Source organism: Corvus cornix, chromosome 4 (genome assembly GCF_000738735.6).
Source record: "Corvus cornix cornix isolate S_Up_H32 chromosome 4, ASM73873v5, whole genome shotgun sequence".
NCBI lineage: Eukaryota > Metazoa > Chordata > Aves > Passeriformes > Corvidae > Corvus > Corvus cornix.
This window is the reverse complement of record NC_046334.1, coordinates 39,598,992-39,615,796: the sequence shown is the minus strand read 5'-3', so window position 1 is coordinate 39,615,796 and position 16,805 is coordinate 39,598,992. Positions and strand designations below refer to the sequence as shown.

The 16,805-nt window shown below is 36.9% G+C and overlaps 1 protein-coding gene across 11 annotated transcripts in view; it reads right to left on the bottom strand.

The window, feature by feature from the left end:
* TENM3 (teneurin transmembrane protein 3) overlaps positions 1 to 16,805 on the bottom strand; it is a 1,315,365-nt gene that overhangs the window by 351,051 nt on the left and 947,509 nt on the right. For 8 of the 11 annotated variants that reach the window (XM_039550639.1, XM_039550641.1, XM_039550645.1 and 5 more), the window contains one exon: positions 5,654 to 5,861. The exons of the other annotated variants lie outside the window; for them this stretch is intronic. The gene's annotated coding sequence lies outside the window, so the exon portion shown is untranslated. The remainder of the gene's footprint in view (positions 1 to 5,653; positions 5,862 to 16,805) is intronic. 11 annotated transcript variants of the gene reach the window in all.

Sequence of the window (16,805 nt, the reverse complement as noted above, 5' to 3'; positions counted from 1 at the left end):
CCAGGAATCAAAACCTACAATAGAATAAATTTCTTCAGGAAAAGAAGCAGAGGTGGTGCTTCAGTAACTCTGCCACAGTAGCAAACAAATCAAGATTAAACTTTCTTTTTATGATACTATAAAATACCATTATATGCAATGCTGAGGCTTTCGTTCACAAGTGCAACAATTTGAAGATATGCACAGCAAGTTAAGTAATGCTTGTTCTCCAAATGCTGAAGTGCTCTGCTCCTTCTCAGTGTGTCCTGCTGACTGCATGCTCACTGTGGACAGGAGAGGAGGAAGAGCCACCAGCCTTCCCCCAGGACGATGAACTACCAGGAACCCTGAACTGCCAGGAACACAAGCCAGGTTAAGCAGCACAGCCTGCCCCGTCACAGACGCTGACTGCGTTATAGATGATGGCATAAATCAGAAATCCAAACTGATGAACATTAAACAAGGGGCATAATTTATCAGTGCTTTCTCAAGCCTAGCACTTCTCCTTACACTTGTTCTCCATGCAATTGCTTCAGGCCTTAAGAGCCATTAAGGCTGGCTATGTTTCTCCTAACAGCAGCAGTGAAAGTGCTCCTTGTAAGTCAGTGTCTGGTCATCAGCATTTCTGTGAAATGACCACATTATCATCTCTCCGATTTTTGCTCTTATGAAATGCCACAAGCATTCCTGGTCTAGCAGGACATGCCAAGGCAGGGAGACAGAGCCTCTATAACAAACCAGCACCACAGAAGCTCCTTGCTTGTTTTGTTCCTTTCAGATACTTTCTTTTCTGTTTTGTTTCTTCTGCAACACCGTAGTGTGATCAAACATACAGTGATTTGTTACTTCCTCATTAATAACACAGCATCAATTCCATAGACATTTCCAAGTTTATTCAAATGACTCTGACTACAAGCACAATTTAAGACTGAGGTGTAATGACACAGCATTATGTTACAATTCAATTGCTTCACTTCAATTTATGTCAGACACCAGAATTTGCGAACTGATTTGGACATACTAATAGTGAACACCTGGATTTCTTCTTTCATAGCCAGAATTGTAAATATGATTATTCACTCATTTACTATTTCATCAAAAGCCAATGCCTGTTTGTTGTCTGAGGATAGAATACATGGGGCTTTATTATGAAGCAAAAATTTATTTGTTTCTAATTATCCATGTACTATAACAAAAATATATACGTTAAAGAGGTGTTAAAAGTAAGCCTTTTAACCTAACCTTCCTATAGGCTATTGATAACAAATAGATTTAAGTGTACTTTTCATTGCTTGGAAAAACTGACTTCTGCTAGGATTTCGAGACCCTATATACTGAAGGTCAGGCATTAAATACTACAATTTTCCAATTCTGTAGTATTTTATAGCAAAGACACGGTCATGCTAAAGTAAGATTAAAACTAAGATTCTATTCCTTGCACAGACTGCTGTACTAGCATACTGCAAAAAATAAGTACTGTACTTCTAGCTGAGATAAAAATGCCTCTGGTATAAAGTAAAGAAAATTTAAAGTAAAGTCAGCTGTACATGCTGTAACACTTTCTCTGAAGCTTCGACACTGGAACACAACACAAATTAACTGTCATGTTTAAGCAATTATCTTCTATCAAAACGATCAAAAAACTAATTTACACAAGAGATACAGTAGATGCATTTCCAATTCTCCCTCTAGCTTCCCCAAGACAGTGCAACTGATCTAAACAAATACAGTCAATCATTTGTGAGTGCATGTATGTGGAGAAAGAGTGCTTTTCTTAAATTAATATTTATTCTCAAGTAAATGGAAGAAGTGTGATCTTGCCTGTAAGGGATAGACTGGAAGTACAGAAGATATGTCAGTGAATGCTTTATGTATAGGGATGTCATCCAGATCAATATCCTACTTTTCAGTGTAAGAAATTTTTCTCGCAAAAACTGAAAGCACAAATGGATACTACTCAATTTTCCAAACAAGGTTTTCACAGGGTAAAGAGGGAACTAAGTGGAGACAAAAAATACTATATTTAGCCTCCTGAAACAGAATTTGCCTCTTGTGACTTTGAGCAAGATGTCTGCCCTATCTCACAAACAAGAGCATCTAGAAGATGAACCATATCAAGCCTGGGATCCTAACCAAAACATATAAGCAAATCAGTGTCATTTGGCAAGGGGAGAGGAGACTGGGCACAACAAACAGCACATACAGAGGGGAAACAATTTTTTCCTCCCTTCATTATTTCTAGATACTCTTGTGCATCTACAGCAGTAGAATCTTCTAATCACTTTTTTTTTTTTAAGTACAGGGCTGAATCTTATTTGTACAATTTTAATACTTTAAAGTGATTTGCTGTAATAAATTAATATACCTACACTGCTTCCTATATTCTGTCTCTTCTGCATGCAATATGCAAATTCCACTAAAATCTATTGCAAACAGCAGTGCCTAATTTTGAAAAGTGACTAAAAAAGCACAACGTTCAAAAGAACAAAGTCTTTTCATTACTAAAAATATCTCTCCTGGAGATATTAACTACTTTTCCTCTTGTTTTGTTTTTGTTTTCCCTCAACCTTTTGTACATATGATCTCAAAGCCTTGTCTCAACCTCAGCTGGTATTGAGCCTAGGGCTTTTTGACTAAGAAACAGAATACAATGAATAATTTCTATTCCAAAATTTGTAACATTAAGCTATTTGTAAATTATTTCTTTTAAATTTAATCAGGCACCCAAACACTGTCATATACCAGGCAGTAAATATATATTTTTTTAATTGCTAAAGAGCTACAACAGGTTTTAGCTTTTTTTTCCTCAAAACACAATAAACCCCACCAATTCAATGACCTGCCCAAAACTGCTGTGGCTGTCCTTACGCAGACTACATGCATGAATAAGAATCAATGTTGCCAACAAAAATCTGAGCAAAGACAACTGAAGTCAATTGTCCATTTTATATATTCCTTAATTAGGACCTATCCCTTACTTTATCATCTATAACCCTGGCAAAACTCTGGGATTTGCACATTAACAGCACCTGCTTGCTAATCACTGTCATCTTCTAAACCAGAAAGGTGCATCTGTATCTCTCTAATAGGATTAAGACTAGTTTTCATGAAACTAGACAGGAGCAGCAACTCTGTGCTCTCCTGCTTCTGGCCAGGTCTGTGTCCCCCTGCCCCTTGTCCCATCCCAAAGTCTGGGGTGTCCTTGTTACCAAGGCTCATCTGAGTTAAAGACTCACTTTCACCAAGTCAGTTTTAAGGTGGGTCCACTCCCCTGCCTGCATCTGCATTCAGCCTGTCTAGCGCTCAGGCAGGCAGGTGTGGGCACAGGCAGGGACTCCAACAGGGTTCATGAAACCATGATCCTCACCCCACAACCTGGCTTCATCATCTGAATCCAGCAAGCATTACACAGTGAATCCAGACTCAGAAACTGTTTCTGAGGCAACAGTCACTTTTTGCTGAAGTACTCATCTTCTCCCAGCAAGAGCACCATACAAATTTAAGCATTGCTCTTTCTTTTCTACTGCTCTTCTCCTGTACTGGTGAACCTCAAGCATTTACCAGTGACTTTCAGGTACATAATTCAGGTTTCCATATAAAAATCAATTTGGAGTCTTGGTAGCTACATTTCTACCGTTTATTTCTCATTCTCCTCCTTGCAACCAGAGGCATCATTACCAAAGGCATTTCATCTCTGCTGATACAAGCTGGAAAATGTCATATTATCATATCGGTCTGAAACTTGGATCTTGTGGAAAATGCAAAATAAAAATTCAGTCAAGGGTAGGGAAGCTGAACAAGACAGTAATTGTTGACACATATGTACATATATATTTGCCACACAAATCTGAATGCAGTGGTGAAAAGCAGAAGATGAAGGAAATGAAAAATGGATCAATTACTGCCCAGGAAAAAGTTTACCTTGGGAATAGGGACTATGAAAAACAAGCTTACTAAACCTGCCAGCAACTATCTGAATATGTATTTTTTTTTCCCCCCACATTACAAAAAGTAAGGCAATATCATAGGCTTTCTCCCTATTGAAAGGCCACTAGCAGTTTGGAGTAATGAAAACCCTTTGAGAGACAGTAGTTGTAAGGTAGAATTAGAGAGGCCTGGTGGATCTATCCACGATTGATATAAAACTGAAGATACTACTAAAAATGTATTTTCAGGTCTTATCATGTGTGTAATTCATAAAGGGAATTCAAGGGACAGTTTTAAACAGACTCAATATTTCTATTACAAATAGGCATATACATTATGAAGTGTCCTCTGGCTGAAAGGCAAAAGTTTTCTTATCTGAAAAGAATATCTCAAGTTATGTTTTATCCTGTCCAGTCACAGTAATTCTTGCAATGATTTCCCTTCCTCTTTTACTAAGGGGGAAAAAAATCCATGGTCTTATTGGATTCTTTAAGCAGAAATGACATTCTGGCTCCATCTCAGTGTTTTAGCTCAATTTTTCCAGAAAAATAATGTTATTATGAGATGACTAAACACAAATCATAAAATTTGAACCATGTTGTCCAAGTTCTATCAAATTTTGCAAGATACTAGATGTCTCAGATATGAATTTTACAGAAGTTAGAAACCTTACAGAAAAACAGGACCAAACACTGACTCTTGGGGGAAGAGCAATTGCAGCTTTGCCCCTTTTCCCTCAAAGAAAAGGCAAACTACTAATAATCAAAATTCAGGTTCTATTTGTTGAAACCACAAGCATGACATTCCTAATACACCCAAAAACCATTGAGAGAGACTAAAATGAATGGCACACTTGAGGAACATGGCAGCGAGCTAGGGCACCCAACAGTGGGGACTAAAATACATAGGAAATGAACCAAGAAAGAAATTCAGGTTTTAGGTCTACTACTCATGAAACAACTTCATGGCTATGGAGTATTCCCAAGTCATTGCACCTAAGAAAGAAAACCAACCAAACAACCCTTGAAGAGCAGATACATCCAAAACATACACATAGATAATCTGAGTAAGTCAATACCAATTAAACAAATGGGATGGAAACCACTGCCATTATTATTGTGACTGGATAGTTTTAACTCTCTTGGTAGCATGCAATATAGCAACGTAGATTTGTGCTGAGGTGCCTAAACAAAAGACAGAGCATATCTCTCTTCATCAAAATGTCCAAGTAATACGATAAACATTGAAATAGAACAGTGGAGAAAACCTCCCACCATTTTTTCTTCATACAAATAGATACTATTTGTATATGTAGACTGTAAGCGCACATGCATCCCTTTAAAGACGGTTTTCAAAGTAGATTTCATTTTTTTCCCATTCCCCTAAGAAGAAAATATCATTGAGAGAAGTCAAATAAAATAAATAGAATAACTGATGCCCCCCAAAATCCAGAGCAGATACAAATTATTGTTGACTCATATTGTAAATTGCCTTTCCACTACAAGCTTTTAGAGTAATGCAACAAGGAAAAAAATGTTTTTCAATCACTGCCATCCATCAACTTGGTAAACAAGTAAAATGTATACTCTGCCATCTGCTAGCTATTAGTCTGTGTAATCACAAAATATCATGTAATGTAATCATAAAAAACACTATTATTACCTACTCTTTCAATTTATAAGCAAATATTTCTATCTGTCAAATGATTTTATGCTAGCATGAGGCTTGAACCTTCTGCACTGCTTACCATCAATCTAGTCGTCAGTCTAAGATAAGTCTGTCTCTGGTTCGGTCCTCCTGCATTTGGGAAATACTCAGCATGGCAGTGCTGTATCTGATCCCAGAAGAAATCACATGAAGAGAAGGGTCAGTAAACGATCCAGCTGTCAAGGACCCGAACAGTTTAACAGCAATGGCTGTGAGAGTCACTGCTCTTGGTCAGGCTGGCTTAGATGCTGCCAAAAAAGAATGGAATTCTCAGTTCTAAGATTATTTTTTTCTGCACCATATTCTATTTACCCTTGATACTTATCTTTACAAATATTTCCATGAGAAAGAGCCCTCAAAAAGGTACAATTTTCTCAAATTACATCTTTTAAAAGGTATAGTGGAAACAGTTTAATCTAAAACGTTTAATTCAGAGGAACAGTGGTTTTTTTCACAGATTTCCAACCAAAACTCTCCATTAGAAAGCAAACAAATTAATAAGAAATTGTTCAGGGAAACTAAAACATCCTACTGAAAATTTTTTCAATGATATGTACTACTAAAATATGTTTAAACAATGGAACTTGATGGTATTCCTAGAAATTTCTCAATAAACTGAAAAGCCTTCACATAAAGGGACGTTCACTATTTTTACTAGCTCACAGAACTTGCCAGAATTATTAGCCCATCAGACCAATAGCAACAGGAGGTCCAGTTGTCTACAGCTAGGATACCTATTCCTTATTAACTACTTTTAATTTATGGCAGAAAACCAAATATCTTATGGCAGGGAAGACTGTACTTAAGCAGATTCTTCTTCCCACCAGCTAAATGTCAAAACCAAAGGTAATAGTGTAAGTGACACAGAAGCCATTATTTCAGCTGTACATGACTCCCATTTGTTCCCAAAGGTGATCCTCTGCCAACTTGATGGCTAGAATCTGCTCCTGCAGTGACAGAATAAAGTTGAACAGTGTACCAGGGGAATACCTGGGGTGTTGGTGGCCTACCAGGTGTCATAGTAAATTAAAATTAAAACGGTAACTTTTTAAAGATAGGTCCTACGATTGTCCTATGATTGACTTTGAAATTCTGAATTAATATGTCTCTAAGTATTTCTTTTCTTCAGATCAGCTGCTTCAGGACCAAGTTCCTTATAACCTGTCAGAAATCTTGATTTTCTTTTATGTCTTGGTCAGTAAAATTCTGCCATATTCCACAAACATTATCAGTACACCTTAAAGATATGGTCCAGCATCCCAAATCAATTAACAGTGTAATAACACAGCCACAGGGACAGGAGAGAGATTATGCTCTTTAAAACACAAATATGAAGTCCACACTACTGGAAACAACAATGTTCTTTGCTTCTTGGGCAAACACCTGAATCCCTGCAGCAGTCAGGATTTTCTTTGAGGCAACCACCACTCAGTCTGGTGTATGGTGCTGCCAATCCAGTTTTGGAGCCCTTTAAGTAACAAAGGTCACCCAAACTACTAAAATAAGGAGCAGACTGAACCAGATCTCTCAAACACATCTGTCTCCTAAATCTAAACTTGTCATCCTCTTCCAGGTGTTTGTTAAATATTCCTGCAGTTTGTAGGGCAGACTCTGTTGCAATGGAGAGGAATTAAGAGTTCAAAACCCACACTTAAAAACTACACTATCCATGCTGCAAGGTGACCATTAAAAAATTATGGAATGAAATGTGTATGATGGCAAGTGAGATTTCCCATTTACAGCTAAGTATTAATACATAAACTGAGAAATGGTTTTTTAGTTTCATGCATTTTGATGCAATCTTTAATTACGTTTGCTACGGAGTCCATGACTGATACCACAGGTAAACAGTAGCAAGATTGTATCTGCAAGCATCACTCTCTTATTTGTTCACTTCCTAAACTTTTTCCATCTATTGTATTTGATTTTATTATCTAAATTTATTATATATAGTATTAATAAAATTTGAAAATTAGTGCTCTCATAAAAAAGTATACACGAATAACAGAAATGAGATAGTGATATTAAGGTGGGTTTTAGTCTGAGAGAGGTTTCATTTCTTAGGAGGGATCCTATAAGTCTATTCAACTTGCCCACTAATGCCACTATATTTACATCAGTGACTGAAAATTGAAAGAAAGTCTCCAAAAGCAAAGGCATTTTTTCTGGATTTTTTCTGGATCAATTCTGTAATTACACCATATAGTATATGACACAAAGAAGGGAATTTAGTGATTCTCAGAAACTGAAGACTTCAGTAAATGATTGCACAATATTTTTCAGTTAGACACAGGCACAAAGAGATAAAGTGGGGGGGAAGGACAACAGGGGGAAAATGACAAAACAAAAATGAAACAAAAAACCGCAAACAAACCAAAAAACCTAACACCCCAACAACGAACCAAACCTTCTGGACTATCTCAATTCAAATTTCCTCTGCAAAAATTTAAAACAGGCTCTTTCCCTAAACACTAAAGCCACATGCCGCTGTCACCCTTATAATACATGAGGAAGAGGGAATGTCCCAAGAGAAGGACATACAATGGATACATTCAACCAGGGACGTTGACTGACTTACATTAACCATATGGTGTACAGTAAAGTCATAAAACAGTTTGCCATCACCAATTCTATACTTTTTAAGAAAACGATTTTTTTAAAAATTCTTTACAATACTTCTTACTTAGTCTATCTGGGTATCAGGTTTTAGAATTCATAACTTCTCATCACTTCAGAATTTCCAACACCAACTCCACAGAATCGAACCCAAAAGGCTCAGTTTGTAGCCTTGGCTGGTGGCTGTAAAAATAACGCAGAAAAATGCTTGCTTGGCCATTTTCCTTCTGCATTAATACAGAGGGAAATTTACCCCTGTCAATGGTTGACACGATAAACTGTCAGCACTCAAACTAAACATGTTTACTAGGCTAACAAGGCAGCAATTCTCTAAACAGCAGCAGCAGCAGCGAGGAGCACTACTCTATCATCTAATGGTACAAACTTTACCTCAACAAAAATGATTGCTACACCGGCCAAACTAGCCAGACTGAGCTTAGGCAAGTGCAGGCAAGACAACCCAGTCCGGCACCAAGTCAGAATGGTATGGATAGAATGGCATGGATAGGTGACAGGCGAATCAACACAAAACTGCTTATGGGAAGTAAAAAAACAAACCCAGAGGAGCAAATTACTATTGATTCAGAATTGTATTTGGGTCTTGTACTGGGGTACAGAGTACTCCAGCAATTGATTTACTGTACTGTTAAACCATAACATATTTTGAAGACAAGGAAACAGGTACTTGACTAAAGAGATGGAAAGAGATGGAACTTGAACAGAGCTCAGCCACCACGCAGGGCTGGAGCTGCGAAGTCACAGCAACAAACTGTAGGGCAAGTCTTCAATGCCATGGCTGAAGAGCAAGAAGATGGGGTAATATGAAGGAAATGTAGCTAGAACTCTGCTTTCTCCCTCCCACACTGCCAAGCGAATCTTCAGTAAATGTATTACTTTTACACACAAAAAGAAAACATAACTTAATTGCCACTTGAGAATGTGTATCTACAATAAATATCAAAGTACGCGTATTTTCTAAGAAGGAAAAGGCAGCATAACCAGAAAGTAAATTATTGCTATTAATTCCCCACCAAAAATTTATGATGTTATCCATTATACGCAATTCTATTATGGCTATGAGTTCATGACAAGCAGATATTGCTAAAGCAGCCCACTATTTTTAAGTGACAATTCTCTCGCTTGAGACATCAGTTGGGGAGGAAGTTAATAATCCAAGTAGAGTTCAATTTCTTCCATTGCAGCCAACATTTTGACTCTCCATAATAAACGGCCAAACAATATTTTACCTCTACAACAAATGACTAGGCAGCATTTTAACAACAGATAAAAAAAATGACTGCGCAACACAGCAATAAAGTATCTTCCCTAGCTTTAGATGACTAAATAAGGAAGATGACTACTGAAAAGCCTTGTATCCAAAGATCAGCTCACCTTTCATATTTTTAGGAAGCATCATTATAAAACCAAAATTATACATAAATTGAGGATTTACTTGCATTTCTAATGCATATATTTTAAGATGCAAATAATACTATATTATCAAGAAAAAGTATTGTTATTCAGCATTTCAGATTCATTTAAGTATTTAGTAAAAGTTTAGATAATAGTGTACTTACTATGACTATCTAAAGGAAAATTTTTTCATACAGCTAGATCTTAAAAATCTAAAGGTGGGGTATGTTAACAACACATACCCCACCTTTCTCAGCCTGGACTCACCTAGCTGGTTGGAGCCGCTCATATACTAGATCTACCTTTAACACTATGTATGAACAGATATATACTTATGTACTTGACAAAAAAAATAAAAATCAATAGAAGACTAGCAGTGGGATTATTACAAACACATAGGGTCCTGCAGATATCAGAAGGGTGTATCCAGGGATTCTCAAGAGTCCAAATGCCTGATTCCTACCTAATAAATATAGGGCCTTAACCCTTGTCTCTTGGCAAGAGATTGTTACTGAAACTCAGAATAGGGGCTGTGCTCCCATTTTCTAAGGCAAGGTCCATGCTTCGCAATTCAGTTCAAGCCCTTTGAGTTCAAGTGGCTTTTAACAGGATCAGAGAGCAACATAAAAATATAAGTGTACCAGGTACATAGATGTTATTTGCTCTGTCCCTTGCAATGGTGAACCAGTGACCTACCAAGTTAACCTTAGGTGAACAGAAGTGCTGTAATATTTCACTACATCACTATCCATTCCAACTTCTAGGTTTATATTACAGAAAAGACTTAATTTCTACTTCAGGTATGAAGGGATCTTAAAAAAAAAGAAGTCTTAGAAAAATACACCACAAAATTTTCTCTAAAAAGATATAAAATTAGTAACAGTAATGTTAGAATAGTTCTTACAATATTTTTATAACAGTTTCTCAGTCAAGTGGTCAAAACTTCCAGAGCACAATACATGGATGGGTTTTTCTGACACGTTTGGAATGACCGGCGTTGTTCACCAGTTGCAAGTTCCCCTAAGTCAGGGAAGAGAAGCGTTCCAAACCCACAGGTTTTGCTTTAAAAATATGTTCCCAAAGTACATACCTAGATATATTTTGAAAAGGCATACCAGACAGACTACATAAACACCTCCTCTCTCAACGCTTTCATTGTAATTCACACTGACAGCACCTTAGACTTTCAAAGACATTTGCTATGAGGTATCAAGTAAACTAACTTCTCATTCCTGCAAATACCATTTGCAGCAGTGACAGCTTTAGCTCTTTATACTTCATTAGCACTGCAGTTGAGTCCCTTTCTTCAAAAGATAGTAGCATTCATACAGAAAAGAAAAATAATTTTCAGAGACATAAAAAGTGATAAAACCTTTTGGATAACTTTATCTTCAATCACCCACATAATTTTAGAAGCCCCTGATTAGCTAGAGGGTTACATGAGAAAAACCCTACACCTTCCCACTTTTATTTTTCCTTCAAGAACACACATAACAGCAAATTCATGTTTTAACTAGATTATCAGCTACTTTCAGACCCTATATTCTACAGAGTCGATATTCTCTTGGGAATATTACAATTCTCAAGCTATGCAGCTTGATGCACACATTACAACATATTTTTTTCTGAAGCCAGCTAAAAATAATTGCACTTTACAGAGATAGGTGGAAAAGACAGATAGATGCAAACTCCATGTCTCAGCATTAGCCAAGAATGAGGACTCCCATTACACATTGAACAAACAAAAAGTAAATGTATGTAAACTGTGTTACAAGGTAACAGAACTAAACATCTCATGAGTTACAAAACACTCCCTGGCAGCTCCAATATATCAAAACCGATGCCAACAAGTAAAATCTCAACACTGATTTAAAAGCAATTCAGTATTCTTAGATGGCGTCAGTTAAAAGCTCTAGATCAAAACCAAACAGGCTTGGTATGTTCAATTAATCTGCATCTTACCCAGAAGTAAAAAATGAGACACCCAAGTCAGCATCAGAATCCAATATCTGCAAAATACACTGCAAACCCTTTCCCACAGCTTCATAATGAGAATGGTTAAAGGCTGGAGCTGCCTTCCAAGAGATGCTGTGAAATCTTCATCCTTGGGGATTTTCTGAGCTTGACTTAACAACACCCTCAACCACCTGACTCCACTTTGAAGGAAGGCCTGCTTTGAGCAAGGGGCTGGACTAGATTGTTAAAACAACTGCAATTATTCCCCAATATACCTTACCACACAGTGGAGAACCCCTTGACAAGGCACTAACAAGAGCTGATAGAATTACAAAATATACATTTATGACCTGAATTATGAGTTTCCCAAACAAAACAAACAAACAAACACAAAAAAAGTTATATATTACCCTGAAAAGGTGATTACTGGTCAAAAGTCAGATGGAATATCTTCCAGTGAAGTAATAGAAATGCACTGTTTTGACAGTGTTAACAAGAAAGGGCTGCAGGTCCCAGGAGCTTAAGGCTCTGAAGAGACTTTGGCACAGTCCCCCTCCTTGGCAGCACTAGCAAACGTCCCCGTTCTTCCCTTAAATTAGGCATTGCAGTAAAGATGATTAAGCCTCCCAGTAAGAGACTAACCTCACGAAATCCTTTTCACTGCGTGTGCAATGCTTCACAGGGCTCCAAAACTTGAAGGCATTATAGATTAATCAGTTATCCCATGAGGAAAATGAGTGAAAAGGATAGCACCAAAACATACTGATTCCAGTTTGGGTTTTAACTTCAGATAATGTTAAAAAAAACATATGCACGTGCAAACAAAACTGTAAAGGTACACTCATTTCCCTGCCTCAGTTTCCTCACTAGCAAAAACAAAATGCTCAAGCCTAAGCTCCTTTGCATATCCAAGCTTCTCTTAACATATTTTTTTCTTGTCCTAAGGGAATTTCTCATCTCCCTTGAGACCACATTGAACATATTTCTCCTTTCTCCAGGTATTCCCCAGTGATTTGGGAAATACTGTTCCCATTCTTAGTTCACTTGGTATGATGACCTTTAGATCAGAATCACAAATGTCCTCTAAACCTCTTAAAAGATTATTAACTGCTTCTGAGTTCAAATGTGAAAAATCAGTCTAGCCAGCAGCTATTCCTTTGCAAATGATGCTCCTTTTAATAATCATTTTTAAAAAGGCAAACATTAACATCATTATTAGGCCTATGCCAGGTGAGTTTTGCATCCCATCACTTGTGGGTTTTATTTCCTGTGGTGTTTTCAGCCCAACATTTGTACATTTTCCACAGCCTGGCATCAAACAGAATCAATATGCAAAAGACATCAGATTACCTGACACATCACAGCATCCTTTCAGCCACACACTGATGAGAATTACAACTACACCAGAGTCTAATGAAGTTAATGAAATTTTGTAACAATTTAAATCAAAGTCACTACTTCTTCTGTCCACCCCCTTTGCCATGTCCACAGAATTTCTCCTTTGCACTGATATTTTAATGACTGCAAGGTGCACTGTTTCAGAAAGAAGTAACAATACTGGAGGAAATAAGAGCAGCTTAAAGTTAATATTTGCTCTGCGCAGATTTCTGAACCAGCCTGGATTTGCTTTATATAACCACCAGCAAGGACACATGAAAACAGTGCACCTCTGCCTTCTGCTTCAACAACAACAGAACACCAACCTCATAAATGTGAGTTATAGTTTAAATAAAAGCCAAATACACCTTTTTTTTTTCAAAGTAGAAGTACTCAGTGCATCTATATCAGCATCTTCTCCCTGAAACATTGAATATACTGTGCCCCCCTGATTTTAAGTTTTTCTGTAAGTATTTATTGACTTCCTAAATGACAATTTTTTGGCTGAATTTCAAGGCAGCTGTTCCTTCCAATTTGAATTGGAAGTTTTTTAACCCCTTGGTTTGCACTTGTAATTGGAAGTCAGGGAAAAAAAACCCGACAAATTTATTTTATCCATTACAGAGCCAATCAGAATGAATACCTATAGTCTAAGACACAAGAGTAGAGTTTTTCCTGAAATCTCTAATTCTACTGCAGCTTATTTTTTAAATCTTTTCAAATATATTTTTTAAAAAGAAACTTTAAAAAGGTTAATGTCAATCCCATTATTTTGAATGGTCTTTACACAACTTAAGAATGTAAGACATTCAGTGTTGCCCAGGAATCCAATTAGACTCCAAATCAGAGTATCCAAATTACAAAAGCACCATAAAACCTACTGTGCTGCTGCTAACAGCATGCTAGATGATCATGTTTGTTATGCATTTTAGGAAAAGTTAATTCTCATCTAGTTTATATTGTACTATAGTCTGATTCCAGCTCCCCTGCCCACCACTTAGCTTGCACAGATATTCTCCTTTATAACAGTACAACTGTGAAGTCCCAATTAGACTGAATAAATCTGCAAGTGATATTTCAGCCCATTCAAAATATTGAAATAATTCTTTGAAGTACTGTGCAGCACCATATGGTATTTTATCCAGTTTCCTCATTTGTATAGAGTAGCTTGCAGTGGTTTGTTACACAATACTCTGAAATACTCTACAGCTGTAGTCTGCAGGACTAAAAGCTTTCTCCTTTTTTCATTACTTAGTAGGATCTCAGGGATGCTTTAAAAACCTTAGTAGAAAATCCACTTATAAGGATAACAGGTTCCCGATAAATCAGCTTCTATCCAAGAGGGAAACAGATGGAAAACAAACTGTTAAAAATGAAGGTGTACAAAATTAAATTGACTGTTTCTCTTTAGATATCTATAGCTCTTAAAATAATAGAAATCTTGGAACTAAGGAGATGGGTATCACCTAGAGATATTAGCATTCTTGGGACTGTGTGCAACCTTAATTTCATTAAAAGCAATGTCTGTTACACTTCCCACCACCACCACTTTCTTCATTAAGAAAAGCAGTCAATGACTTGTATTTGCTTTAGCATTCAATGCACACTGAATGCATGTGTTCAACTACCTTTATTTTTTTTAAAAAGATGAGTCTAACAGAAGCTCAATGTGATACATCAACAACAATGGATTTGTTAACAGTCTTCATTAAAAAAGTACTTTTTATGTACTCACACAACAAAGGGAATTGTTTCTGCTCCAGCCCATTCCCTCACCCTTTCTATTGCTGCCTTTGCAAGCACAAGTCCAAAATTCCTTTCAGGAGTCCTCTGGAGTGGAAAGTTCTATACTGCTATTACCAGGCATCCCTGCATGCTGCTGCATGCCACCTCCAAAATGCTATGCACCTTTTTCCTTAAATGTAAACTGAAAGTGCTTGGCACCATGGAAAAAACCTGACATGTCCTGAACCCACCTTTTTTAGACTTCAGTTATTCTTTTCATCTGTCTGCACTGTCAGGCTTTACAGGCAGTGTGATTTGCAAGCCATGAGGATTTTGTGGCTTGCATAGCAGACAGATCTGGGCAGGTTAGCAGCTGCAGGTAAGGCAGTACCACTGCCTGACCCCTACACCTCTCCCCTGTGCTTGATGACAAATTATTCACAGTAGCAATGGAAGCAGATGCTCCAAAGCAAAGCTACCAGAGGTCCCAGCCCAACATATTAATTCACAGTGTTAGAAACTTCCCAAAATACCACTGAATGAAAATCATTCCTTAATGGCAATGCATTCAGTCAGTCCCTATACCACATGCTGTAATTATTAAATCATTCAGTAACCATAGATAAAAATAATTTTGGATACTTTCAATAATATTTCAACAAAAACATAGAGATGAAAATGAAAGAGGAAGTGAATACTGGTGAATATACATGGTTAGAATATAGTTTACAGAGAAGCCATCTAAGCACTGCCTATGCAAGTTGCAGATAACAGAGCCTTATAAACAAACTGACAAGGATGGTGGGAAAATGCTATTTAAAGACAACATAGGGTCCTAGAATATTAGCGGTAAATGCATATAATAAGTAAAAAGAAAAAGCTTATCAATCGTACCAAAGAAACCTGAGATAAAGCAGGAAGGACAGAATATTGTTTCAGGTATTTTTATGGTTTTGTTCAAACTGTCCAACACCCCTCAATTAATCCAAAACACACATTCCCTCTTTATTTTTATATGTATTATCGTATGTTTATTCTAATAGCTACCTAACTGTGCATATGGCAACATATCTAAGTGTGGTTACATTTTCCAGTGGTTACCAACCAAGCAGTGAATTTTATTACTATAGTGATAAAACTCATGTATGAATCTTACAAAAGATGAATGACCTCTTTTTTTCCTCAAAGGGGAGTTCCACTGTTACAAGAGTGATGGCTGGCAAAATAACTATACCATCAAAAGACTTAACTGATTCTGCTGGAACTCAAGATCTGTCAGTAATGCTGCTCACAAACATTACTGAAAATGCTTACGATCCTGGCAAAAATGGCATTAGAAGACTATGACAGTTTTTCAGATAGCTAATATTCCAGAGAAAGCTGAGTGAAGTTAGAAAAAGAAATAGTGAGAAAGATGATTCACCTGTTCCAAAGTGAAATTTGAAGTTTATGTAAAAGCATACATTTGTATACTGGCATTAAAAATTGTTAAATCTCTAAAAACCTGCATCTGGGGAGGTATCCAGCCAGCATTATAAACAGCAGCAATACTTGTTTTAAATGGATTGCACATTCAAAACCTTGAAAGGTAACAGTTAAAAACTGCAAAAAATTACCATGCATTCGTTCTTCTATGATAGAACTTAATATAATGGCAAATTCTGGCAGGCACACTGATTTTGCGTACTTGGAATAGTATTTCCAAGGAACACTCGTATAGATTTAAGTTACAACCATCGCATCTGAGCAACCCCAATTTAAGGAAATGCTTACAATGGTGCTACAAACAAATAAGAAACCCACTTGGCAGTTACTTACAATGAAACATAAAATATCCCTCCCAATTTACAAATATAAAAAGACTCAGCTATAAGTGAAAATACCACATACAACTAAGCAGAAGGCTAAAAAGCTACTTTACATGTATTATTAACAGCAATATTCAGCTATTTAGCATTAAAGAATAACAACACTAAACCCTCCCTTGGAGGTGATTATTTCCATTGTTGATAGGTCAGTAACTGAGATTTCAGAACTTAACCTCTGACTAAAAGACATCAAATCTTTTTAGGTCATGGGGTCCTACATGAGGTCTCTCAGAAGAA